The 24767-nt window shown below is 39.5% G+C and overlaps 40 non-coding genes across 40 annotated transcripts; all 40 read left to right on the top strand.

The window, feature by feature from the left end:
* The first annotated feature begins 329 nt into the window (after positions 1-329).
* Positions 330-402, top strand: TRNAK-CUU (transfer RNA lysine (anticodon CUU)). Its single transcript has one exon. It is a non-coding gene; the product is annotated as a tRNA-Lys (tRNA).
* Positions 403-1014: 612 nt separating this feature from the next.
* Positions 1015-1087, top strand: TRNAK-CUU (transfer RNA lysine (anticodon CUU)). The gene has a single exon. It is a non-coding gene; the product is annotated as a tRNA-Lys (tRNA).
* A 770-nt stretch (positions 1088-1857) lies between these two features.
* TRNAK-CUU (transfer RNA lysine (anticodon CUU)) lies at positions 1858-1930 on the top strand. Its single transcript has one exon. It is a non-coding gene; the product is annotated as a tRNA-Lys (tRNA).
* Positions 1931-2542: 612 nt separating this feature from the next.
* TRNAK-CUU (transfer RNA lysine (anticodon CUU)) lies at positions 2543-2615 on the top strand. The gene has a single exon. It is a non-coding gene; the product is annotated as a tRNA-Lys (tRNA).
* Positions 2616-2959: 344 nt separating this feature from the next.
* On the top strand, positions 2960-3032 carry TRNAA-AGC (transfer RNA alanine (anticodon AGC)). Its single transcript has one exon. It is a non-coding gene; the product is annotated as a tRNA-Ala (tRNA).
* A 352-nt stretch (positions 3033-3384) lies between these two features.
* Positions 3385-3457, top strand: TRNAK-CUU (transfer RNA lysine (anticodon CUU)). The gene has a single exon. It is a non-coding gene; the product is annotated as a tRNA-Lys (tRNA).
* Positions 3458-4069: 612 nt separating this feature from the next.
* Positions 4070-4142, top strand: TRNAK-CUU (transfer RNA lysine (anticodon CUU)). The gene has a single exon. It is a non-coding gene; the product is annotated as a tRNA-Lys (tRNA).
* Positions 4143-4487: 345 nt separating this feature from the next.
* Positions 4488-4560, top strand: TRNAA-AGC (transfer RNA alanine (anticodon AGC)). The gene has a single exon. It is a non-coding gene; the product is annotated as a tRNA-Ala (tRNA).
* A 352-nt stretch (positions 4561-4912) lies between these two features.
* TRNAK-CUU (transfer RNA lysine (anticodon CUU)) lies at positions 4913-4985 on the top strand. The gene has a single exon. It is a non-coding gene; the product is annotated as a tRNA-Lys (tRNA).
* A 612-nt stretch (positions 4986-5597) lies between these two features.
* Positions 5598-5670, top strand: TRNAK-CUU (transfer RNA lysine (anticodon CUU)). Its single transcript has one exon. It is a non-coding gene; the product is annotated as a tRNA-Lys (tRNA).
* Positions 5671-6014: 344 nt separating this feature from the next.
* TRNAA-AGC (transfer RNA alanine (anticodon AGC)) lies at positions 6015-6087 on the top strand. Its single transcript has one exon. It is a non-coding gene; the product is annotated as a tRNA-Ala (tRNA).
* Positions 6088-6439: 352 nt separating this feature from the next.
* Positions 6440-6512, top strand: TRNAK-CUU (transfer RNA lysine (anticodon CUU)). Its single transcript has one exon. It is a non-coding gene; the product is annotated as a tRNA-Lys (tRNA).
* Positions 6513-6856: 344 nt separating this feature from the next.
* On the top strand, positions 6857-6929 carry TRNAA-AGC (transfer RNA alanine (anticodon AGC)). The gene has a single exon. It is a non-coding gene; the product is annotated as a tRNA-Ala (tRNA).
* A 352-nt stretch (positions 6930-7281) lies between these two features.
* Positions 7282-7354, top strand: TRNAK-CUU (transfer RNA lysine (anticodon CUU)). Its single transcript has one exon. It is a non-coding gene; the product is annotated as a tRNA-Lys (tRNA).
* A 612-nt stretch (positions 7355-7966) lies between these two features.
* TRNAK-CUU (transfer RNA lysine (anticodon CUU)) lies at positions 7967-8039 on the top strand. Its single transcript has one exon. It is a non-coding gene; the product is annotated as a tRNA-Lys (tRNA).
* Positions 8040-8384: 345 nt separating this feature from the next.
* On the top strand, positions 8385-8457 carry TRNAA-AGC (transfer RNA alanine (anticodon AGC)). The gene has a single exon. It is a non-coding gene; the product is annotated as a tRNA-Ala (tRNA).
* A 352-nt stretch (positions 8458-8809) lies between these two features.
* TRNAK-CUU (transfer RNA lysine (anticodon CUU)) lies at positions 8810-8882 on the top strand. The gene has a single exon. It is a non-coding gene; the product is annotated as a tRNA-Lys (tRNA).
* Positions 8883-9494: 612 nt separating this feature from the next.
* TRNAK-CUU (transfer RNA lysine (anticodon CUU)) lies at positions 9495-9567 on the top strand. Its single transcript has one exon. It is a non-coding gene; the product is annotated as a tRNA-Lys (tRNA).
* A 344-nt stretch (positions 9568-9911) lies between these two features.
* On the top strand, positions 9912-9984 carry TRNAA-AGC (transfer RNA alanine (anticodon AGC)). The gene has a single exon. It is a non-coding gene; the product is annotated as a tRNA-Ala (tRNA).
* Positions 9985-10336: 352 nt separating this feature from the next.
* Positions 10337-10409, top strand: TRNAK-CUU (transfer RNA lysine (anticodon CUU)). The gene has a single exon. It is a non-coding gene; the product is annotated as a tRNA-Lys (tRNA).
* Positions 10410-12548: 2139 nt separating this feature from the next.
* Positions 12549-12621, top strand: TRNAK-CUU (transfer RNA lysine (anticodon CUU)). Its single transcript has one exon. It is a non-coding gene; the product is annotated as a tRNA-Lys (tRNA).
* Positions 12622-12965: 344 nt separating this feature from the next.
* Positions 12966-13038, top strand: TRNAA-AGC (transfer RNA alanine (anticodon AGC)). Its single transcript has one exon. It is a non-coding gene; the product is annotated as a tRNA-Ala (tRNA).
* A 352-nt stretch (positions 13039-13390) lies between these two features.
* Positions 13391-13463, top strand: TRNAK-CUU (transfer RNA lysine (anticodon CUU)). Its single transcript has one exon. It is a non-coding gene; the product is annotated as a tRNA-Lys (tRNA).
* Positions 13464-14075: 612 nt separating this feature from the next.
* Positions 14076-14148, top strand: TRNAK-CUU (transfer RNA lysine (anticodon CUU)). The gene has a single exon. It is a non-coding gene; the product is annotated as a tRNA-Lys (tRNA).
* Positions 14149-14492: 344 nt separating this feature from the next.
* On the top strand, positions 14493-14565 carry TRNAA-AGC (transfer RNA alanine (anticodon AGC)). Its single transcript has one exon. It is a non-coding gene; the product is annotated as a tRNA-Ala (tRNA).
* A 353-nt stretch (positions 14566-14918) lies between these two features.
* Positions 14919-14991, top strand: TRNAK-CUU (transfer RNA lysine (anticodon CUU)). The gene has a single exon. It is a non-coding gene; the product is annotated as a tRNA-Lys (tRNA).
* Positions 14992-17130: 2139 nt separating this feature from the next.
* On the top strand, positions 17131-17203 carry TRNAK-CUU (transfer RNA lysine (anticodon CUU)). Its single transcript has one exon. It is a non-coding gene; the product is annotated as a tRNA-Lys (tRNA).
* A 345-nt stretch (positions 17204-17548) lies between these two features.
* Positions 17549-17621, top strand: TRNAA-AGC (transfer RNA alanine (anticodon AGC)). Its single transcript has one exon. It is a non-coding gene; the product is annotated as a tRNA-Ala (tRNA).
* Positions 17622-17973: 352 nt separating this feature from the next.
* On the top strand, positions 17974-18046 carry TRNAK-CUU (transfer RNA lysine (anticodon CUU)). Its single transcript has one exon. It is a non-coding gene; the product is annotated as a tRNA-Lys (tRNA).
* Positions 18047-18658: 612 nt separating this feature from the next.
* Positions 18659-18731, top strand: TRNAK-CUU (transfer RNA lysine (anticodon CUU)). The gene has a single exon. It is a non-coding gene; the product is annotated as a tRNA-Lys (tRNA).
* A 344-nt stretch (positions 18732-19075) lies between these two features.
* On the top strand, positions 19076-19148 carry TRNAA-AGC (transfer RNA alanine (anticodon AGC)). The gene has a single exon. It is a non-coding gene; the product is annotated as a tRNA-Ala (tRNA).
* Positions 19149-19500: 352 nt separating this feature from the next.
* TRNAK-CUU (transfer RNA lysine (anticodon CUU)) lies at positions 19501-19573 on the top strand. Its single transcript has one exon. It is a non-coding gene; the product is annotated as a tRNA-Lys (tRNA).
* A 344-nt stretch (positions 19574-19917) lies between these two features.
* On the top strand, positions 19918-19990 carry TRNAA-AGC (transfer RNA alanine (anticodon AGC)). The gene has a single exon. It is a non-coding gene; the product is annotated as a tRNA-Ala (tRNA).
* A 352-nt stretch (positions 19991-20342) lies between these two features.
* Positions 20343-20415, top strand: TRNAK-CUU (transfer RNA lysine (anticodon CUU)). Its single transcript has one exon. It is a non-coding gene; the product is annotated as a tRNA-Lys (tRNA).
* A 612-nt stretch (positions 20416-21027) lies between these two features.
* TRNAK-CUU (transfer RNA lysine (anticodon CUU)) lies at positions 21028-21100 on the top strand. Its single transcript has one exon. It is a non-coding gene; the product is annotated as a tRNA-Lys (tRNA).
* Positions 21101-21445: 345 nt separating this feature from the next.
* TRNAA-AGC (transfer RNA alanine (anticodon AGC)) lies at positions 21446-21518 on the top strand. The gene has a single exon. It is a non-coding gene; the product is annotated as a tRNA-Ala (tRNA).
* A 352-nt stretch (positions 21519-21870) lies between these two features.
* On the top strand, positions 21871-21943 carry TRNAK-CUU (transfer RNA lysine (anticodon CUU)). Its single transcript has one exon. It is a non-coding gene; the product is annotated as a tRNA-Lys (tRNA).
* A 612-nt stretch (positions 21944-22555) lies between these two features.
* TRNAK-CUU (transfer RNA lysine (anticodon CUU)) lies at positions 22556-22628 on the top strand. Its single transcript has one exon. It is a non-coding gene; the product is annotated as a tRNA-Lys (tRNA).
* A 344-nt stretch (positions 22629-22972) lies between these two features.
* On the top strand, positions 22973-23045 carry TRNAA-AGC (transfer RNA alanine (anticodon AGC)). Its single transcript has one exon. It is a non-coding gene; the product is annotated as a tRNA-Ala (tRNA).
* Positions 23046-23397: 352 nt separating this feature from the next.
* On the top strand, positions 23398-23470 carry TRNAK-CUU (transfer RNA lysine (anticodon CUU)). The gene has a single exon. It is a non-coding gene; the product is annotated as a tRNA-Lys (tRNA).
* Positions 23471-24767: the final 1297 nt, after the last annotated feature.

The raw sequence follows: 24767 nt of genomic DNA, 5'->3' as shown, positions 1-24767 counted from the left end.
TTTTTAACTTGTCATTGCCAAGCTTGTTGCATAGTAAGAACAGATAAATCACAGATGGCTTTCATATATGGTCACATCATAACAACTAAAGGGGTTTTATCAAAAGGGTTTAGGTATTCGTTAGCTTGTGAGAGCAATTTGAGTTCTTATGCAATCTCACAATGACATTTCCACAACTTCCATTTCAATTTTGTCTCATTTTACTTGACACTCTGTCCACTGAGGGATCTATAAATGATAAGTTCCTTGAAAAACAAGAGTTGAGGAATATCCAGGAACTGGTTTTCTTAATGAAAAACGATCAGTTTGCATACTACTTTAAAGAGGGAGCCCGGCTAGCTCAGTCGGTAGAGCATGAGACTCTTAATCTCAGGGTCGTGGGTTCGAGCCCCACGTTGGGCGAAAACGAGTAATTTTTGCAGGATTATTGCATTGGATCTCATAATATGGCAATTAATCTTGCATTAGACATGCAATAACTCCCAAAAATTGTATATCTTTGGTTTCCCATTGGTGGGAAATGTAACTTCAAGATTAGGTAGGGCATTAGTCAGCGATATTACTCCTATTCAAGTACTAAACAGGCCAACCTGAACTGTAAAACATCCCCTAAGTGGAGGTAAGGCATCAGTTAGGAGTGAACTGAACACTCATGTAATGGGCAATTTGACGTCAAATAAAGTGTCGTAGGCATTAACATTACTTTTGAAATGTTATGCTGAGGGAGCACACAGGGGAATTATCTCAAATGGTAGAGCGCTCGCTTAGCATGCGAGAGGTAGCGGGATTGATGCCCGCATTCTCCATTCTAAAATGTAAATACATTTTATTTTTAACTTGTCATTGCCAAGCTTGTTGCATAGTAAGAACAGATAAATCAAAGATGGCTTTCATATATGGTCCACTGAGGGATCTATAAATGATAAGTTCCTTGAAAAACAAGAGTTGAGGAATATCCAGGAACTGGTTTTCTTAATGAAAAACGATCAGTTTGCATACTACTTTAAAGAGGGAGCCCGGCTAGCTCAGTCGGTAGAGCATGAGACTCTTAATCTCAGGGTCGTGGGTTCGAGCCCCACGTTGGGCGAAAATGAGTAATTTTTGCAGGATTATTGCATTGGATCTCATAATATGGCAATTAATCTTGCATTAGACATGCAATAACTCCCAAAAATTGTATATCTTTGGTTTCCCATTGGTGGGAAATGTAACTTCAAGATTAGGTAGGGCATTAGTCTAGATTAACATACAGCGATATTACTCCTATTCAAGTACTAAACAGGCCAACCTGAACTGTAAAACATCCCCTAAGTGGAGGTAAGGCATCAGTTAGGAGTGAACTGAACACTCACGTAATGGGTAATTTGACGTCAAATAAAGTGTGGAAGGCATTAACATTACTTTTGAAATGTTATTCTGAGGGAGCACACAAGGGGAATTAGCTCAAATGGTAGAGCGCTTGCTTAGCATGCGAGAGGTAGCGGGATCGATGCCCGCATTCTCCATTCTAAAATGTACATACATTTTATTTTTAACTTGTCATTGCCAAGCTTGTTGCATAGTAAGAACAGATAAATCACAGATGGCTTTCATATATGGTCACATCATAACAACTAAAGGGGTTTTATCAAAAGGGTTTAGGTATTCGTTAGCTTGTGAGAGCAATTTGAGTTCTTATGCAATCTCACAATGACATTTCCACAACTTCCATTTCAATTTTGTCTCCTTTTACTTGACACTCTGTCCACTGAGGGATCTATAAATGATAAGTTCCTTGAAAAACAAGAGTTGAGGAATATCCAGGAACTGGTTTTCTTAATGAAAAACGATCAGTTTGCATTCTACTTTAAAGAGGGAGCCCGGCTAGCTCAGTCGGTAGAGCATGAGACTCTTAATCTCAGGGTCGTGGGTTCGAGCCCCACGTTGGGTGAAAACGAGTAATTTTTGCAGGATTATTGCATTGGATCTCATAATATGGCAATTAATCTTGCATTAGACATGCAATAACTCCCAAAAATTGTATATCTTTGGTTTCCCATTGGTGGGAAATGTAACTTCAAGATTAGGTAGGGCATTAGTCAGCGATATTACTCCTATTCAAGTACTAAACAGGCCAACCTGAACTGTAAAACATCCCCTAAGTGGAGGTAAGGCATCAGTTAGGAGTGAACTGAACACTCATGTAATGGGCAATTTGACGTCAAATAAAGTGTCGTAGGCATTAACATTACTTTTGAAATGTTATTCTGAGGGAGCACACAGGGGAAGTAGCTCAAATGGTAGAGCGCTCGCTTAGCATGCGAGAGGTAGCGGGATTGATGCCCGCATTCTCCATTCTAAAATGTACATACATTTTATTTTTAACTGGTCATTGCCAAGCTTGTTGCATAGTAAGAACAGATAAATCACAGATGGCTTTCATATATGGTCCACTGAGGGATCTATAAATGATAAGTTCCTTGAAAAACAAGAGTTGAGGAATATCCAGGAACTGGTTTTCTTAATGAAAAACGATCAGTTTGCATACTACTTTAAAGAGGGAGCCCGGCTAGCTCAGTCGGTAGAGCATGAGACTCTTAATCTCAGGGTCGTGGGTTCGAGCCCCACGTTGGGCGAAAACGAGTAATTTTTGCAGGATTATTGCATTGGATCTCATAATATGGCAATTAATCTTGCATTAGACATGCAATAACTCCCAAAAATTGTATATCTTTGGTTTCCCATTGGTGGGAAATGTAACTTCAAGATTAGGTAGGGCATTAGTCTAGATTAACATACAGCGATATTACTCCTATTCAAGTACTAAACAGGCCAACCTGAACTGTAAAACATCCCCTAAGTGGAGGTAAGGCATCAGTTAGGAGTGAACTGAACACTCATGTAATGGGCAATTTGACGTCAAATAAAGTGTGGAAGGCATTAACATTACTTTTGAAATGTTATTCTGAGGGAGCACACAGGGGAATTAGCTCAAATGGTAGAGCGCTCGCTTAGCATGCGAGAGGTAGCGGGATCGATGCCCGCATTCTCCATTCTAAAATGTACATACATTTTATTTTTAACTTGTCATTGCCAAGCTTGTTGCATAGTAAGAACAGATAAATCACAGATGGCTTTCATATATGGTCACATCATAACAACTAAAGGGGTTTTATCAAAAGGGTTTAGGTATTCGTTAGCTTGTGAGAGCAATTTGAGTTCTTATGCAATCTCACAATGACATTTCCACAACTTCCATTTCAATTTTGTCTCCTTTTACTTGACACTCTGTCCACTGAGGGATCTATAAATGATAAGTTCCTTGAAAAACAAGAGTTGAGGAATATCCAGGAACTGGTTTTCTTAATGAAAAATGATCAGTTTGCATTCTACTTTAAAGAGGGAGCCCGGCTAGCTCAGTCGGTAGAGCATGAGACTCTTAATCTCAGGGTCGTGGGTTCGAGCCCCACGTTGTGCGAAAACGAGTAATTTTTGCAGGATTATTGCATTGGATCTCATAATATGGCAATTAATCTTGCATTAGACATGCAATAACTCCCAAAAATTGTGTATCTTTGGTTTCCCATTGGTGGGAAATGTAACTTCAAGATTAGGTAGGGCATTAGTCAGCGATATTACTCCTATTCAAGTACTAAACAGGCCAACCTGAACTGTAAAACATCCCCTAAGTGGAGGTAAGGCATCAGTTAGGAGTGAACTGAACACTCATGTAATGGGCAATTTGACGTCAAATAAAGTGTCGTAGGCATTAACATTACTTTTGAAATGTTATGCTGAGGGAGCACACAGGGGAATTATCTCAAATGGTAGAGCGCTCGCTTAGCATGCGAGAGGTAGCGGGATTGATGCCCGCATTCTCCATTCTAAAATGTAAATACATTTTATTTTTAACTTGTCATTGCCAAGCTTGTTGCATAGTAAGAACAGATAAATCAAAGATGGCTTTCATATATGGTCCACTGAGGGATCTATAAATGATAAGTTCCTTGAAAAACAAGAGTTGAGGAATATCCAGGAACTGGTTTTCTTAATGAAAAACGATCAGTTTGCATACTACTTTAAAGAGGGAGCCCGGCTAGCTCAGTCGGTAGAGCATGAGACTCTTAATCTCAGGGTCGTGGGTTCGAGCCCCACGTTGGGCGAAAATGAGTAATTTTTGCAGGATTATTGCATTGGATCTCATAATATGGCAATTAATCTTGCATTAGACATGCAATAACTCCCAAAAATTGTATATCTTTGGTTTCCCATTGGTGGGAAATGTAACTTCAAGATTAGGTAGGGCATTAGTCTAGATTAACATACAGCGATATTACTCCTATTCAAGTACTAAACAGGCCAACCTGAACTGTAAAACATCCCCTAAGTGGAGGTAAGGCATCAGTTAGGAGTGAACTGAACACTCACGTAATGGGTAATTTGACGTCAAATAAAGTGTGGAAGGCATTAACATTACTTTTGAAATGTTATTCTGAGGGAGCACACAAGGGGAATTAGCTCAAATGGTAGAGCGCTCGCTTAGCATGCGAGAGGTAGCGGGATCGATGCCCGCATTCTCCATTCTAAAATGTACATACATTTTATTTTTAACTTGTCATTGCCAAGCTTGTTGCATAGTAAGAACAGATAAATCACAGATGGCTTTCATATATGGTCACATCATAACAACTAAAGGGGTTTTATCAAAAGGGTTTAGGTATTCGTTAGCTTGTGAGAGCAATTTGAGTTCTTATGCAATCTCACAATGACATTTCCACAACTTCCATTTCAATTTTGTCTCCTTTTACTTGACACTCTGTCCACTGAGGGATCTATAAATGATAAGTTCCTTGAAAAACAAGAGTTGAGGAATATCCAGGAACTGGTTTTCTTAATGAAAAACGATCAGTTTGCATTCTACTTTAAAGAGGGAGCCCGGCTAGCTCAGTCGGTAGAGCATGAGACTCTTAATCTCAGGGTCGTGGGTTCGAGCCCCACGTTGGGTGAAAACGAGTAATTTTTGCAGGATTATTGCATTGGATCTCATAATATGGCAATTAATCTTGCATTAGACATGCAATAACTCCCAAAAATTGTATATCTTTGGTTTCCCATTGGTGGGAAATGTAACTTCAAGATTAGGTAGGGCATTAGTCAGCGATATTACTCCTATTCAAGTACTAAACAGGCCAACCTGAACTGTAAAACATCCCCTAAGTGGAGGTAAGGCATCAGTTAGGAGTGAACTGAACACTCATGTAATGGGCAATTTGACGTCAAATAAAGTGTCGTAGGCATTAACATTACTTTTGAAATGTTATTCTGAGGGAGCACACAGGGGAAGTAGCTCAAATGGTAGAGCGCTCGCTTAGCATGCGAGAGGTAGCGGGATTGATGCCCGCATTCTCCATTCTAAAATGTACATACATTTTATTTTTAACTGGTCATTGCCAAGCTTGTTGCATAGTAAGAACAGATAAATCACAGATGGCTTTCATATATGGTCCACTGAGGGATCTATAAATGATAAGTTCCTTGAAAAACAAGAGTTGAGGAATATCCAGGAACTGGTTTTCTTAATGAAAAACGATCAGTTTGCATACTACTTTAAAGAGGGAGCCCGGCTAGCTCAGTCGGTAGAGCATGAGACTCTTAATCTCAGGGTCGTGGGTTCGAGCCCCACGTTGGGCGAAAACGAGTAATTTTTGCAGGATTATTGCATTGGATCTCATAATATGGCAATTAATCTTGCATTAGACATGCAATAACTCCCAAAAATTGTATATCTTTGGTTTCCCATTGGTGGGAAATGTAACTTCAAGATTAGGTAGGGCATTAGTCTAGATTAACATACAGCGATATTACTCCTATTCAAGTACTAAACAGGCCAACCTGAACTGTAAAACATCCCCTAAGTGGAGGTAAGGCATCAGTTAGGAGTGAACTGAACACTCATGTAATGGGCAATTTGACGTCAAATAAAGTGTGGAAGGCATTAACATTACTTTTGAAATGTTATTCTGAGGGAGCACACAGGGGAATTAGCTCAAATGGTAGAGCGCTCGCTTAGCATGCGAGAGGTAGCGGGATCGATGCCCGCATTCTCCATTCTAAAATGTACATACATTTTATTTTTAACTTGTCATTGCCAAGCTTGTTGCATAGTAAGAACAGATAAATCACAGATGGCTTTCATATATGGTCACATCATAACAACTAAAGGGGTTTTATCAAAAGGGTTTAGGTATTCGTTAGCTTGTGAGAGCAATTTGAGTTCTTATGCAATCTCACAATGACATTTCCACAACTTCCATTTCAATTTTGTCTCATTTTACTTGACACTCTGTCCACTGAGGGATCTATAAATGATAAGTTCCTTGAAAAACAAGAGTTGAGGAATTTCCAGGAACTGGTTTTCTTAATGAAAAACGATCAGTTTGCATACTACTTTAAAGAGGGAGCCCGGCTAGCTCAGTCGGTAGAGCATGAGACTCTTAATCTCAGGGTCGTGGGTTCGAGCCCCACGTTGGGCGAAAACGAGTAATTTTTGCAGGATTATTGCATTGGATCTCATAATATGGCAATTAATCTTGCATTAGACATGCAATAACTCCCAAAAATTGTATATCTTTGGTTTCCCATTGGTGGGAAATGTAACTTCAAGATTAGGTAGGGCATTAGTCTAGATTAACATACAGCGATATTACTCCTATTCAAGTACTAAACAGTCCAACCTGAACTGTAAAACATCCCCTAAGTGGAGGTAAGGCATCAGTTAGGAGTGAACTGAACACTCATGTAATGGGCAATTTGACGTCAAATAAAGTGTGGAAGGCATTAACATTACTTTTGAAATGTTATTCTGAGGGAGCACACAGGGGAATTAGCTCAAATGGTAGAGCGCTCGCTTAGCATGCGAGAGGTAGCGGGATCGATGCCCGCATTCTCCATTCTAAAATGTACATACATTTTATTTTTAACTTGTCATTGCCAAGCTTGTTGCATAGTAAGAACAGATAAATCACAGATGGCTTTCATATATGGTCACATCATAACAACTAAAGGGGTTTTATCAAAAGGGTTTAGGTATTCGTTAGCTTGTGAGAGCAATTTGAGTTCTTATGCAATCTCACAATGACATTTCCACAACTTCCATTTCAATTTTGTCTCATTTTACTTGACACTCTGTCCACTGAGGGATCTATAAATGATAAGTTCCTTGAAAAACAAGAGTTGAGGAATATCCAGGAACTGGTTTTCTTAATGAAAAACGATCAGTTTGCATACTACTTTAAAGAGGGAGCCCGGCTAGCTCAGTCGGTAGAGCATGAGACTCTTAATCTCAGGGTCGTGGGTTCGAGCCCCACGTTGGGCGAAAACGAGTAATTTTTGCAGGATTATTGCATTGGATCTCATAATATGGCAATTAATCTTGCATTAGACATGCAATAACTCCCAAAAATTGTATATCTTTGGTTTCCCATTGGTGGGAAATGTAACTTCAAGATTAGGTAGGGCATTAGTCAGCGATATTACTCCTATTCAAGTACTAAACAGGCCAACCTGAACTGTAAAACATCCCCTAAGTGGAGGTAAGGCATCAGTTAGGAGTGAACTGAACACTCATGTAATGGGCAATTTGACGTCAAATAAAGTGTCGTAGGCATTAACATTACTTTTGAAATGTTATGCTGAGGGAGCACACAGGGGAATTATCTCAAATGGTAGAGCGCTCGCTTAGCATGCGAGAGGTAGCGGGATTGATGCCCGCATTCTCCATTCTAAAATGTAAATACATTTTATTTTTAACTTGTCATTGCCAAGCTTGTTGCATAGTAAGAACAGATAAATCAAAGATGGCTTTCATATATGGTCCACTGAGGGATCTATAAATGATAAGTTCCTTGAAAAACAAGAGTTGAGGAATATCCAGGAACTGGTTTTCTTAATGAAAAACGATCAGTTTGCATACTACTTTAAAGAGGGAGCCCGGCTAGCTCAGTCGGTAGAGCATGAGACTCTTAATCTCAGGGTCGTGGGTTCGAGCCCCACGTTGGGCGAAAATGAGTAATTTTTGCAGGATTATTGCATTGGATCTCATAATATGGCAATTAATCTTGCATTAGACATGCAATAACTCCCAAAAATTGTATATCTTTGGTTTCCCATTGGTGGGAAATGTAACTTCAAGATTAGGTAGGGCATTAGTCTAGATTAACATACAGCGATATTACTCCTATTCAAGTACTAAACAGGCCAACCTGAACTGTAAAACATCCCCTAAGTGGAGGTAAGGCATCAGTTAGGAGTGAACTGAACACTCACGTAATGGGTAATTTGACGTCAAATAAAGTGTGGAAGGCATTAACATTACTTTTGAAATGTTATTCTGAGGGAGCACACAAGGGGAATTAGCTCAAATGGTAGAGCGCTCGCTTAGCATGCGAGAGGTAGCGGGATCGATGCCCGCATTCTCCATTCTAAAATGTACATACATTTTATTTTTAACTTGTCATTGCCAAGCTTGTTGCATAGTAAGAACAGATAAATCACAGATGGCTTTCATATATGGTCACATCATAACAACTAAAGGGGTTTTATCAAAAGGGTTTAGGTATTCGTTAGCTTGTGAGAGCAATTTGAGTTCTTATGCAATCTCACAATGACATTTCCACAACTTCCATTTCAATTTTGTCTCCTTTTACTTGACACTCTGTCCACTGAGGGATCTATAAATGATAAGTTCCTTGAAAAACAAGAGTTGAGGAATATCCAGGAACTGGTTTTCTTAATGAAAAACGATCAGTTTGCATTCTACTTTAAAGAGGGAGCCCGGCTAGCTCAGTCGGTAGAGCATGAGACTCTTAATCTCAGGGTCGTGGGTTCGAGCCCCACGTTGGGTGAAAACGAGTAATTTTTGCAGGATTATTGCATTGGATCTCATAATATGGCAATTAATCTTGCATTAGACATGCAATAACTCCCAAAAATTGTATATCTTTGGTTTCCCATTGGTGGGAAATGTAACTTCAAGATTAGGTAGGGCATTAGTCAGCGATATTACTCCTATTCAAGTACTAAACAGGCCAACCTGAACTGTAAAACATCCCCTAAGTGGAGGTAAGGCATCAGTTAGGAGTGAACTGAACACTCATGTAATGGGCAATTTGACGTCAAATAAAGTGTCGTAGGCATTAACATTACTTTTGAAATGTTATTCTGAGGGAGCACACAGGGGAAGTAGCTCAAATGGTAGAGCGCTCGCTTAGCATGCGAGAGGTAGCGGGATTGATGCCCGCATTCTCCATTCTAAAATGTACATACATTTTATTTTTAACTGGTCATTGCCAAGCTTGTTGCATAGTAAGAACAGATAAATCACAGATGGCTTTCATATATGGTCCACTGAGGGATCTATAAATGATAAGTTCCTTGAAAAACAAGAGTTGAGGAATATCCAGGAACTGGTTTTCTTAATGAAAAACGATCAGTTTGCATACTACTTTAAAGAGGGAGCCCGGCTAGCTCAGTCGGTAGAGCATGAGACTCTTAATCTCAGGGTCGTGGGTTCGAGCCCCACGTTGGGCGAAAACGAGTAATTTTTGCAGGATTATTGCATTGGATCTCATAATATGGCAATTAATCTTGCATTAGACATGCAATAACTCCCAAAAATTGTATATCTTTGGTTTCCCATTGGTGGGAAATGTAACTTCAAGATTAGGTAGGGCATTAGTCTAGATTAACATACAGCGATATTACTCCTATTCAAGTACTAAACAGGCCAACCTGAACTGTAAAACATCCCCTAAGTGGAGGTAAGGCATCAGTTAGGAGTGAACTGAACACTCATGTAATGGGCAATTTGACGTCAAATAAAGTGTGGAAGGCATTAACATTACTTTTGAAATGTTATTCTGAGGGAGCACACAGGGGAATTAGCTCAAATGGTAGAGCGCTCGCTTAGCATGCGAGAGGTAGCGGGATCGATGCCCGCATTCTCCATTCTAAAATGTACATACATTTTATTTTTAACTTGTCATTGCCAAGCTTGTTGCATAGTAAGAACAGATAAATCACAGATGGCTTTCATATATGGTCACATCATAACAACTAAAGGGGTTTTATCAAAAGGGTTTAGGTATTCGTTAGCTTGTGAGAGCAATTTGAGTTCTTATGCAATCTCACAATGACATTTCCACAACTTCCATTTCAATTTTGTCTCCTTTTACTTGACACTCTGTCCACTGAGGGATCTATAAATGATAAGTTCCTTGAAAAACAAGAGTTGAGGAATATCCAGGAACTGGTTTTCTTAATGAAAAATGATCAGTTTGCATTCTACTTTAAAGAGGGAGCCCGGCTAGCTCAGTCGGTAGAGCATGAGACTCTTAATCTCAGGGTCGTGGGTTCGAGCCCCACGTTGTGCGAAAACGAGTAATTTTTGCAGGATTATTGCATTGGATCTCATAATATGGCAATTAATCTTGCATTAGACATGCAATAACTCCCAAAAATTGTGTATCTTTGGTTTCCCATTGGTGGGAAATGTAACTTCAAGATTAGGTAGGGCATTAGTCAGCGATATTACTCCTATTCAAGTACTAAACAGGCCAACCTGAACTGTAAAACATCCCCTAAGTGGAGGTAAGGCATCAGTTAGGAGTGAACTGAACACTCATGTAATGGGCAATTTGACGTCAAATAAAGTGTCGTAGGCATTAACATTACTTTTGAAATGTTATTCTGAGGGAGCACACAGGGGAATTAGCTCAAATGGTAGAGCGCTCGCTTAGCATGCGAGAGGTAGCGGGATTGATGCCCGCATTCTCCATTCTAAAATGTACATACATTTTATTTTTAACTTGTCATTGCCAAGCTTGTTGCATAGTAAGAACAGATAAATCACAGATGGCTTTCATATATGGTCCACTGAGGGATCTATAAATGATAAGTTCCTTGAAAAACAAGAGTTGAGGAATATCCAGGATCTGGTTTTCTTAATGAAAAACGATCAGTTTGCATACTACTTTAAAGAGGGAGCCCGGCTAGCTCAGTCGGTAGAGCATGAGACTCTTAATCTCAGGTTCGTGGGTTAGTGCCCCACGTTGGGCGAAAACGATTAATTTTTGCAGGATTATTGCATTGGATCTCATAATATGGCAATTAATCTTGCATTAGACATGCAATAACTCCCAAAAATTGTATATCTTTGGTTTCCCATTGGTGGGAAATGTAACTTCAAGATTAGGTAGGGCATTAGTCTAGATTAACATACAGCGATATTACTCCTATTCAAGTACTTAACAGGCCAACCTGAACTGTAAAACATCCCCTAAGTGAAGGTAAGGCATCAGTTAGGAGTGAACTGAACACTCATGTAACGGGCAATTTGACGTCAAATAAAGTGTCGTAGGCATTAACATTACTTTTGAAATGTTATTCTGAGGGAGCACACAGGGGAATTAGCTCAAATGGTAGAGCGCTTGCTTAGCATGCGAGAGGTAGCGGGATCGATGCCCGCATTCTCCATTCTAAAATGTACATACATTTTATTTTTAACTTGTCATTGCCAGGCTTGTTGCATAGTAAGAACAGATAAATCACAGATGGCTTTCATATATGGTCACATCATAACAACTAAAGGGGTTTTATCAAAAGGGTTTAGGTATTCGTTAGCTTGTGAGAGCAATTTGAGTTCTTATGCAATCTCACAATGACATTTCCACAACTTCCATTTCAATTTTGTCTCATTTTACTTGACACTCTGTCCACTGAGGGATCTATAAATGATAAGTTCCTTGAAAAACAAGAGTTGAGGAATATCCAGGAACTGGTTTTCTTAATGAAAAACGATCAGTTTGCATTCTACTTTAAAGAGGGAGCCCGGCAAGCTCAGTCGGTAGAGCATGAGACTCTTAATCTCAGGGTCATGGGTTTGAGCCCCACGTTGGGCGAAAACGAGTAATTTTTGCAGGATTATTGCATTGGATCTCATAATATGGCAATTAATCTTGCATTAGACATGCAATAACTCCCAAAAATTGTATATCTTTGGTTTCCCATTGGTGGGAAATGTAACTTCAAGATTAGGTAGGGCATTAGTCAGCGATATTACTCCTATTCAAGTACTAAACAGGCCAACCTGAACTGTAAAACATCCCCTAAGTGGAGGTAAGGCATCAGTTAGGAGTGAACTGAACACTCATGTAATGGGCAATTTGACGTCAAATAAAGTGTCGTAGGCATTAACATTACTTTTGAAATGTTATTCTGAGGGAGCACACAGGGGAATTATCTCAAATGGTAGAGCGCTCGCTTAGCATGCGAGAGGTAGCGGGATTGATGCCCGCATTCTCCATTCTAAAATGTAAATACATTTTATTTTTAACTTGTCATTGCCAAGCTTGTTGCATAGTAAGAACAGATAAATCACAGATGGCTTTCATATATGGTCCACTGAGGGATCTATAAATGATAAGTTCCTTGAAAAACAAGAGTTGAGGAATATCCAGGAACTGGTTTTCTTAATGAAAAACGATCAGTTTGCATACTACTTTAAAGAGGGAGCCCGGCTAGCTCAGTCGGTAGAGCATGAGACTCTTAATCTCAGGGTCGTGGGTTCGAGCCCCACGTTGGGCGAAAACGAGTAATTTTTGCAGGATTATTGCATTGGATCTCATAATATGGCAATTAATCTTGCATTAGACATGCAATAACTCCCAAAAATTGTATATCTTTGGTTTCCCATTGGTGGGAAATGTAACTTCAAGATTAGGTAGGGCATTAGTCTAGATTAACATACAGCGATATTACTCCTATTCAAGTACTAAACAGGCCAACCTGAACTGTAAAACATCCCCTAAGTGGAGGTAAGGCATCAGTTAGGAGTGAACTGAACACTCACGTAATGGGTAATTTGACGTCAAATAAAGTGTGGAAGGCATTAACATTACTTTTGAAATGTTATTCTGAGGGAGCACACAGGGGAATTAGCTCAAATGGTAGAGCGCTCGCTTAGCATGCGAGAGGTAGCGGGATCGATGCCCGCATTCTCCATTCTAAAATGTACATACATTTTATTTTTAACTTGTCATTGCCAAGCTTGTTGCATAGTAAGAACAGATAAATCACAGATGGCTTTCATATATGGTCACATCATAACAACTAAAGGGGTTTTATCAAAAGGGTTTAGGTATTCGTTAGCTTGTGAGAGCAATTTGAGTTCTTATGCAATCTCACAATGACATTTCCACAACTTCCATTTCAATTTTGTCTCCTTTTACTTGACACTCTGTCCACTGAGGGATCTATAAATGATAAGTTCCTTGAAAAACAAGAGTTGAGGAATATCCAGGAACTGGTTTTCTTAATGAAAAACGATCAGTTTGCATTCTACTTTAAAGAGGGAGCCCGGCTAGCTCAGTCGGTAGAGCATGAGACTCTTAATCTCAGGGTCGTGGGTTCGAGCCCCACGTTGGGTGAAAACGAGTAATTTTTGCAGGATTATTGCATTGGATCTCATAATATGGCAATTAATCTTGCATTAGACATGCAATAACTCCCAAAAATTGTATATCTTTGGTTTCCCATTGGTGGGAAATGTAACTTCAAGATTAGGTAGGGCATTAGTCAGCGATATTACTCCTATTCAAGTACTAAACAGGCCAACCTGAACTGTAAAACATCCCCTAAGTGGAGGTAAGGCATCAGTTAGGAGTGAACTGAACACTCATGTAATGGGCAATTTGACGTCAAATAAAGTGTCGTAGGCATTAACATTACTTTTGAAATGTTATTCTGAGGGAGCACACAGGGGAAGTAGCTCAAATGGTAGAGCGCTCGCTTAGCATGCGAGAGGTAGCGGGATTGATGCCCGCATTCTCCATTCTAAAATGTACATACATTTTATTTTTAACTGGTCATTGCCAAGCTTGTTGCATAGTAAGAACAGATAAATCACAGATGGCTTTCATATATGGTCCACTGAGGGATCTATAAATGATAAGTTCCTTGAAAAACAAGAGTTGAGGAATATCCAGGAACTGGTTTTCTTAATGAAAAACGATCAGTTTGCATACTACTTTAAAGAGGGAGCCCGGCTAGCTCAGTCGGTAGAGCATGAGACTCTTAATCTCAGGGTCGTGGGTTCGAGCCCCACGTTGGGCGAAAACGAGTAATTTTTGCAGGATTATTGCATTGGATCTCATAATATGGCAATTAATCTTGCATTAGACATGCAATAACTCCCAAAAATTGTATATCTTTGGTTTCCCATTGGTGGGAAATGTAACTTCAAGATTAGGTAGGGCATTAGTCTAGATTAACATACAGCGATATTACTCCTATTCAAGTACTAAACAGGCCAACCTGAACTGTAAAACATCCCCTAAGTGGAGGTAAGGCATCAGTTAGGAGTGAACTGAACACTCATGTAATGGGCAATTTGACGTCAAATAAAGTGTGGAAGGCATTAACATTACTTTTGAAATGTTATTCTGAGGGAGCACACAGGGGAATTAGCTCAAATGGTAGAGCGCTCGCTTAGCATGCGAGAGGTAGCGGGATCGATGCCCGCATTCTCCATTCTAAAATGTACATACATTTTAGTTTTTAACTTGTCATTGCCAAGCTTGTTGCATAGTAAGAACAGATAAATCACAGATGGCTTTCATATATGGTCACATCATAACAACTAAAGGGGTTTTATCAAAAGGGTTTAGGTATTCGTTAGCTTGTGAGAGCAATTTGAGTTCTTATGCAATCTCACAATGACATTTCCACAACTTCCATTTCAATTTTATCTCCTTTTACTTGACACTCTGTCCACTGAGGGATCTATAAATGATAAGTTCCTTGAAAAACAAGAGTTGAGGAATATCCAGGAACTGGTTTTCTTAATGAAAAATGATCAGTTTGCATTCTACTTTAAAGAGGGAGCCCGGCTAGCTCAGTCGGTAGAGCATGAGACTCTTAATCTCAGGGTCGTGGGTTCGAGCCCCACGTTGTGCGAAAACGAGTAATTTTTGCAGGATTATTGCATTGGATCTCATAATATGGCAATTAATCTTGCATTAGACATGCAATAACTCCCAAAAATTGTGTATCTTTGGTTTCCCATTGGTGGGAAATGTAACTTCAAGATTAGGTAGGGCATTAGTCAGCGATATTACTCCTATTCAAGTACTAAACAGGCCAACCTGAACTGTAAAACATCCCCTAAGTGGAGGTAAGGCATCAGTTAGGAGTGAACTGAACACTCATGTAATGGGCAATTTGACGTCAAATAAAGTGTCGTAGGCATTAACATTACTTTTGAAATGTTATTCTGAGGGAGCATACAGGGGAATTAGCTCAAATGGTAGAGCGCTCGCTTAGCATGCGAGAGGTAGCGGGATTGATGCCCGCATTCTCCATTCTAAAATGTACATACTTTTTATTTTTAACTTGTCATTGCCAAGCTTGTTGCATAGTAAGAACAGATAAATCACAGATGGCTTTCATATATGGTCCACTGAGGGATCTATAAATGATAAGTTCCTTGAAAAACAAGAGTTGAGGAATATCCAGGATCTGGTTTTCTTAATGAAAAACGATCAGTTTGCATACTACTTTAAAGAGGGAGCCCGGCTAGCTCAGTCGGTAGAGCATGAGACTCTTAATCTCAGGTTCGTGGGTTAGTGCCCCACGTTGGGCGAAAACGATTAATTTTTGCAGGATTATTGCATTGGATCTCATAATATGGCAATTAATCTTGCATTAGACATGCAATAACTCCCAAAAATTGTATATCTTTGGTTTCCCATTGGTGGGAAATGTAACTTCAAGATTAGGTAGGGCATTAGTCTAGATTAACATACAGCGATATTACTCCTATTCAAGTACTTAACAGGCCAACCTGAACTGTAAAACATCCCCTAAGTGAAGGTAAGGCATCAGTTAGGAGTGAACTGAACACTCATGTAATGGGCAATTTGACGTCAAATAAAGTGTCGTAGGCATTAACATTACTTTTGAAATGTTATTCTGAGGGAGCACACAGGGGAATTAGCTCAAATGGTAGAGCGCTTGCTTAGCATGCGAGAGGTAGCGGGATCGATGCCCGCATTCTCCATTCTAAAATGTACATACATTTTATTTTTAACTTGTCATTGCCAGGCTTGTTGCATAGTAAGAACAGATAAATCACAGATGGCTTTCATATATGGTCACATCATAACAACTAAAGGGGTTTTATCAAAAGGGTTTAGGTATTCGTTAGCTTGTGAGAGCAATTTGAGTTCTTATGCAATCTCACAATGACATTTCCACAACTTCCATTTCAATTTTGTCTCATTTTACTTGACACTCTGTCCACTGAGGGATCTATAAATGATAAGTTCCTTGAAAAACAAGAGTTGAGGAATATCCAGGAACTGGTTTTCTTAATGAAAAACGATCAGTTTGCATTCTACTTTAAAGAGGGAGCCCGGCAAGCTCAGTCGGTAGAGCATGAGACTCTTAATCTCAGGGTCGTGGGTTTGAGCCCCACGTTGGGCGAAAACGAGTAATTTTTGCAGGATTATTGCATTGGATCTCATAATATGGCAATTAATCTTGCATTAGACATGCAATAACTCCCAAAAATTGTGTATCTTTGGTTTCCCATTGGTGGGAAATGTAACTTCAAGATTAGGTAGGGCATTAGTCAGCGATATTACTCCTATTCAAGTACTAAACAGGCCAACCTGAACTGTAAAACATCCCCTAAGTGGAGGTAAGGCATCAGTTAGGAGTGAACTGAACACTCATGTAATGGGCAATTTGACGTCAAATAAAGTGTCGTAGGCATTAACATTACTTTTGAAATGTTATGCTGAGGGAGCACACAGGGGAATTATCTCAAATGGTAGAGCGCTCGCTTAGCATGCGAGAGGTAGCGGGATTGATGCCCGCATTCTCCATTCTAAAATGTAAATACATTTTATTTTTAACTTGTCATTGCCAAGCTTGTTGCATAGTAAGAACAGATAAATCAAAGATGGCTTTCATATATGGTCCACTGAGGGATCTATAAATGATAAGTTCCTTGAAAAACAAGAGTTGAGGAATATCCAGGAACTGGTTTTCTTAATGAAAAACGATCAGTTTGCATACTACTTTAAAGAGGGAGCCCGGCTAGCTCAGTCGGTAGAGCATGAGACTCTTAATCTCAGGGTCGTGGGTTCGAGCCCCACGTTGGGCGAAAATGAGTAATTTTTGCAGGATTATTGCATTGGATCTCATAATATGGCAATTAATCTTGCATTAGACATGCAATAACTCCCAAAAATTGTATATCTTTGGTTTCCCATTGGTGGGAAATGTAACTTCAAGATTAGGTAGGGCATTAGTCTAGATTAACATACAGCGATATTACTCCTATTCAAGTACTAAACAGGCCAACCTGAACTGTAAAACATCCCCTAAGTGGAGGTAAGGCATCAGTTAGGAGTGAACTGAACACTCACGTAATGGGTAATTTGACGTCAAATAAAGTGTGGAAGGCATTAACATTACTTTTGAAATGTTATTCTGAGGGAGCACACAAGGGGAATTAGCTCAAATGGTAGAGCGCTCGCTTAGCATGCGAGAGGTAGCGGGATCGATGCCCGCATTCTCCATTCTAAAATGTACATACATTTTATTTTTAACTTGTCATTGCCAAGCTTGTTGCATAGTAAGAACAGATAAATCACAGATGGCTTTCATATATGGTCACATCATAACAACTAAAGGGGTTTTATCAAAAGGGTTTAGGTATTCGTTAGCTTGTGAGAGCAATTTGAGTTCTTATGCAATCTCACAATGACATTTCCACAACTTCCATTTCAATTTTGTCTCCTTTTACTTGACACTCTGTCCACTGAGGGATCTATAAATGATAAGTTCCTTGAAAAACAAGAGTTGAGGAATATCCAGGAACTGGTTTTCTTAATGAAAAACGATCAGTTTGCATTCTACTTTAAAGAGGGAGCCCGGCTAGCTCAGTCGGTAGAGCATGAGACTCTTAATCTCAGGGTCGTGGGTTCGAGCCCCACGTTGGGTGAAAACGAGTAATTTTTGCAGGATTATTGCATTGGATCTCATAATATGGCAATTAATCTTGCATTAGACATGCAATAACTCCCAAAAATTGTATATCTTTGGTTTCCCATTGGTGGGAAATGTAACTTCAAGATTAGGTAGGGCATTAGTCAGCGATATTACTCCTATTCAAGTACTAAACAGGCCAACCTGAACTGTAAAACATCCCCTAAGTGGAGGTAAGGCATCAGTTAGGAGTGAACTGAACACTCATGTAATGGGCAATTTGACGTCAAATAAAGTGTCGTAGGCATTAACATTACTTTTGAAATGTTATTCTGAGGGAGCACACAGGGGAAGTAGCTCAAATGGTAGAGCGCTCGCTTAGCATGCGAGAGGTAGCGGGATTGATGCCCGCATTCTCCATTCTAAAATGTACATACATTTTATTTTTAACTGGTCATTGCCAAGCTTGTTGCATAGTAAGAACAGATAAATCACAGATGGCTTTCATATATGGTCCACTGAGGGATCTATAAATGATAAGTTCCTTGAAAAACAAGAGTTGAGGAATATCCAGGAACTGGTTTTCTTAATGAAAAACGATCAGTTTGCATACTACTTTAAAGAGGGAGCCCGGCTAGCTCAGTCGGTAGAGCATGAGACTCTTAATCTCAGGGTCGTGGGTTCGAGCCCCACGTTGGGCGAAAACGAGTAATTTTTGCAGGATTATTGCATTGGATCTCATAATATGGCAATTAATCTTGCATTAGACATGCAATAACTCCCAAAAATTGTATATCTTTGGTTTCCCATTGGTGGGAAATGTAACTTCAAGATTAGGTAGGGCATTAGTCTAGATTAACATACAGCGATATTACTCCTATTCAAGTACTAAACAGGCCAACCTGAACTGTAAAACATCCCCTAAGTGGAGGTAAGGCATCAGTTAGGAGTGAACTGAACACTCATGTAATGGGCAATTTGACGTCAAATAAAGTGTGGAAGGCATTAACATTACTTTTGAAATGTTATTCTGAGGGAGCACACAGGGGAATTAGCTCAAATGGTAGAGCGCTCGCTTAGCATGCGAGAGGTAGCGGGATCGATGCCCGCATTCTCCATTCTAAAATGTACATACATTTTATTTTTAACTTGTCATTGCCAAGCTTGTTGCATAGTAAGAACAGATAAATCACAGATGGCTTTCATATATGGTCACATCATAACAACTAAAGGGGTTTTATCAAAAGGGTTTAGGTATTCGTTAGCTTGTGAGAGCAATTTGAGTTCTTATGCAATCTCACAATGACATTTCCACAACTTCCATTTCAATTTTGTCTCATTTTACTTGACACTCTGTCCACTGAGGGATCTATAAATGATAAGTTCCTTGAAAAACAAGAGTTGAGGAATTTCCAGGAACTGGTTTTCTTAATGAAAAACGATCAGTTTGCATACTACTTTAAAGAGGGAGCCCGGCTAGCTCAGTCGGTAGAGCATGAGACTCTTAATCTCAGGGTCGTGGGTTCGAGCCCCACGTTGGGCGAAAACGAGTAATTTTTGCAGGATTATTGCATTGGATCTCATAATATGGCAATTAATCTTGCATTAGACATGCAATAACTCCCAAAAATTGTATATCTTTGGTTTCCCATTGGTGGGAAATGTAACTTCAAGATTAGGTAGGGCATTAGTCTAGATTAACATACAGCGATATTACTCCTATTCAAGTACTAAACAGTCCAACCTGAACTGTAAAACATCCCCTAAGTGGAGGTAAGGCATCAGTTAGGAGTGAACTGAACACTCATGTAATGGGCAATTTGACGTCAAATAAAGTGTGGAAGGCATTAACATTACTTTTGAAATGTTATTCTGAGGGAGCACACAGGGGAATTAGCTCAAATGGTAGAGCGCTCGCTTAGCATGCGAGAGGTAGCGGGATCGATGCCCGCATTCTCCATTCTAAAATGTACATACATTTTATTTTTAACTTGTCATTGCCAAGCTTGTTGCATAGTAAGAACAGATAAATCACAGATGGCTTTCATATATGGTCACATCATAACAACTAAAGGGGTTTTATCAAAAGGGTTTAGGTATTCGTTAGCTTGTGAGAGCAATTTGAGTTCTTATGCAATCTCACAATGACATTTCCACAACTTCCATTTCAATTTTGTCTCATTTTACTTGACACTCTGTCCACTGAGGGATCTATAAATGATAAGTTCCTTGAAAAACAAGAGTTGAGGAATATCCAGGAACTGGTTTTCTTAATGAAAAACGATCAGTTTGCATACTACTTTAAAGAGGGAGCCCGGCTAGCTCAGTCGGTAGAGCATGAGACTCTTAATCTCAGGGTCGTGGGTTCGAGCCCCACGTTGGGCGAAAACGAGTAATTTTTGCAGGATTATTGCATTGGATCTCATAATATGGCAATTAATCTTGCATTAGACATGCAATAACTCCCAAAAATTGTATATCTTTGGTTTCCCATTGGTGGGAAATGTAACTTCAAGATTAGGTAGGGCATTAGTCAGCGATATTACTCCTATTCAAGTACTAAACAGGCCAACCTGAACTGTAAAACATCCCCTAAGTGGAGGTAAGGCATCAGTTAGGAGTGAACTGAACACTCATGTAATGGGCAATTTGACGTCAAATAAAGTGTCGTAGGCATTAACATTACTTTTGAAATGTTATGCTGAGGGAGCACACAGGGGAATTATCTCAAATGGTAGAGCGCTCGCTTAGCATGCGAGAGGTAGCGGGATTGATGCCCGCATTCTCCATTCTAAAATGTAAATACATTTTATTTTTAACTTGTCATTGCCAAGCTTGTTGCATAGTAAGAACAGATAAATCAAAGATGGCTTTCATATATGGTCCACTGAGGGATCTATAAATGATAAGTTCCTTGAAAAACAAGAGTTGAGGAATATCCAGGAACTGGTTTTCTTAATGAAAAACGATCAGTTTGCATACTACTTTAAAGAGGGAGCCCGGCTAGCTCAGTCGGTAGAGCATGAGACTCTTAATCTCAGGGTCGTGGGTTCGAGCCCCACGTTGGGCGAAAATGAGTAATTTTTGCAGGATTATTGCATTGGATCTCATAATATGGCAATTAATCTTGCATTAGACATGCAATAACTCCCAAAAATTGTATATCTTTGGTTTCCCATTGGTGGGAAATGTAACTTCAAGATTAGGTAGGGCATTAGTCTAGATTAACATACAGCGATATTACTCCTATTCAAGTACTAAACAGGCCAACCTGAACTGTAAAACATCCCCTAAGTGGAGGTAAGGCATCAGTTAGGAGTGAACTGAACACTCACGTAATGGGTAATTTGACGTCAAATAAAGTGTGGAAGGCATTAACATTACTTTTGAAATGTTATTCTGAGGGAGCACACAAGGGGAATTAGCTCAAATGGTAGAGCGCTCGCTTAGCATGCGAGAGGTAGCGGGATCGATGCCCGCATTCTCCATTCTAAAATGTACATACATTTTATTTTTAACTTGTCATTGCCAAGCTTGTTGCATAGTAAGAACAGATAAATCACAGATGGCTTTCATATATGGTCACATCATAACAACTAAAGGGGTTTTATCAAAAGGGTTTAGGTATTCGTTAGCTTGTGAGAGCAATTTGAGTTCTTATGCAATCTCACAATGACATTTCCACAACTTCCATTTCAATTTTGTCTCCTTTTACTTGACACTCTGTCCACTGAGGGATCTATAAATGATAAGTTCCTTGAAAAACAAGAGTTGAGGAATATCCAGGAACTGGTTTTCTTAATGAAAAACGATCAGTTTGCATTCTACTTTAAAGAGGGAGCCCGGCTAGCTCAGTCGGTAGAGCATGAGACTCTTAATCTCAGGGTCGTGGGTTCGAGCCCCACGTTGGGTGAAAACGAGTAATTTTTGCAGGATTATTGCATTGGATCTCATAATATGGCAATTAATCTTGCATTAGACATGCAATAACTCCCAAAAATTGTATATCTTTGGTTTCCCATTGGTGGGAAATGTAACTTCAAGATTAGGTAGGGCATTAGTCAGCGATATTACTCCTATTCAAGTACTAAACAGGCCAACCTGAACTGTAAAACATCCCCTAAGTGGAGGTAAGGCATCAGTTAGGAGTGAACTGAACACTCATGTAATGGGCAATTTGACGTCAAATAAAGTGTCGTAGGCATTAACATTACTTTTGAAATGTTATTCTGAGGGAGCACACAGGGGAAGTAGCTCAAATGGTAGAGCGCTCGCTTAGCATGCGAGAGGTAGCGGGATTGATGCCCGCATTCTCCATTCTAAAATGTACATACATTTTATTTTTAACTGGTCATTGCCAAGCTTGTTGCATAGTAAGAACAGATAAATCACAGATGGCTTTCATATATGGTCCACTGAGGGATCTATAAATGATAAGTTCCTTGAAAAACAAGAGTTGAGGAATATCCAGGAACTGGTTTTCTTAATGAAAAACGATCAGTTTGCATACTACTTTAAAGAGGGAGCCCGGCTAGCTCAGTCGGTAGAGCATGAGACTCTTAATCTCAGGGTCGTGGGTTCGAGCCCCACGTTGGGCGAAAACGAGTAATTTTTGCAGGATTATTGCATTGGATCTCATAATATGGCAATTAATCTTGCATTAGACATGCAATAACTCCCAAAAATTGTATATCTTTGGTTTCCCATTGGTGGGAAATGTAACTTCAAGATTAGGTAGGGCATTAGTCTAGATTAACATACAGCGATATTACTCCTATTCAAGTACTAAACAGGCCAACCTGAACTGTAAAACATCCCCTAAGTGGAGGTAAGGCATCAGTTAGGAGTGAACTGAACACTCATGTAATGGGCAATTTGACGTCAAATAAAGTGTGGAAGGCATTAACATTACTTTTGAAATGTTATTCTGAGGGAGCACACAGGGGAATTAGCTCAAATGGTAGAGCGCTCGCTTAGCATGCGAGAGGTAGCGGGATCGATGCCCGCATTCTCCATTCTAAAATGTACATACATTTTATTTTTAACTTGTCATTGCCAAGCTTGTTGCATAGTAAGAACAGATAAATCACAGATGGCTTTCATATATGGTCACATCATAACAACTAAAGGGGTTTTATCAAAAGGGTTTAGGTATTCGTTAGCTTGTGAGAGCAATTTGAGTTCTTATGCAATCTCACAATGACATTTCCACAACTTCCATTTCAATTTTGTCTCCTTTTACTTGACACTCTGTCCACTGAGGGATCTATAAATGATAAGTTCCTTGAAAAACAAGAGTTGAGGAATATCCAGGAACTGGTTTTCTTAATGAAAAATGATCAGTTTGCATTCTACTTTAAAGAGGGAGCCCGGCTAGCTCAGTCGGTAGAGCATGAGACTCTTAATCTCAGGGTCGTGGGTTCGAGCCCCACGTTGTGCGAAAACGAGTAATTTTTGCAGGATTATTGCATTGGATCTCATAATATGGCAATTAATCTTGCATTAGACATGCAATAACTCCCAAAAATTGTGTATCTTTGGTTTCCCATTGGTGGGAAATGTAACTTCAAGATTAGGTAGGGCATTAGTCAGCGATATTACTCCTATTCAAGTACTAAACAGGCCAACCTGAACTGTAAAACATCCCCTAAGTGGAGGTAAGGCATCAGTTAGGAGTGAACTGAACACTCATGTAATGGGCAATTTGACGTCAAATAAAGTGTCGTAGGCATTAACATTACTTTTGAAATGTTATTCTGAGGGAGCACACAGGGGAATTAGCTCAAATGGTAGAGCGCTCGCTTAGCATGCGAGAGGTAGCGGGATTGATGCCCGCATTCTCCATTCTAAAATGTACATACATTTTATTTTTAACTTGTCATTGCCAAGCTTGTTGCATAGTAAGAACAGATAAATCACAGATGGCTTTCATATATGGTCCACTGAGGGATCTATAAATGATAAGTTCCTTGAAAAACAAGAGTTGAGGAATATCCAGGATCTGGTTTTCTTAATGAAAAACGATCAGTTTGCATACTACTTTAAAGAGGGAGCCCGGCTAGCTCAGTCGGTAGAGCATGAGACTCTTAATCTCAGGTTCGTGGGTTAGTGCCCCACGTTGGGCGAAAACGATTAATTTTTGCAGGATTATTGCATTGGATCTCATAATATGGCAATTAATCTTGCATTAGACATGCAATAACTCCCAAAAATTGTATATCTTTGGTTTCCCATTGGTGGGAAATGTAACTTCAAGATTAGGTAGGGCATTAGTCTAGATTAACATACAGCGATATTACTCCTATTCAAGTACTTAACAGGCCAACCTGAACTGTAAAACATCCCCTAAGTGAAGGTAAGGCATCAGTTAGGAGTGAACTGAACACTCATGTAATGGGCAATTTGACGTCAAATAAAGTGTCGTAGGCATTAACATTACTTTTGAAATGTTATTCTGAGGGAGCACACAGGGGAATTAGCTCAAATGGTAGAGCGCTTGCTTAGCATGCGAGAGGTAGCGGGATCGATGCCCGCATTCTCCATTCTAAAATGTACATACATTTTATTTTTAACTTGTCATTGCCAGGCTTGTTGCATAGTAAGAACAGATAAATCACAGATGGCTTTCATATATGGTCACATCATAACAACTAAAGGGGTTTTATCAAAAGGGTTTAGGTATTCGTTAGCTTGTGAGAGCAATTTGAGTTCTTATGCAATCTCACAATGACATTTCC

Source organism: Lissotriton helveticus, chromosome 1_2 (assembly GCF_964261635.1).
Source record: "Lissotriton helveticus chromosome 1_2, aLisHel1.1, whole genome shotgun sequence".
Classification (NCBI taxonomy): Eukaryota; Metazoa; Chordata; class Amphibia; order Caudata; family Salamandridae; genus Lissotriton; species Lissotriton helveticus.
Note: the sequence above shows the minus strand (reverse complement) of the source record. Positions and strands in the feature narration are given on the sequence as shown.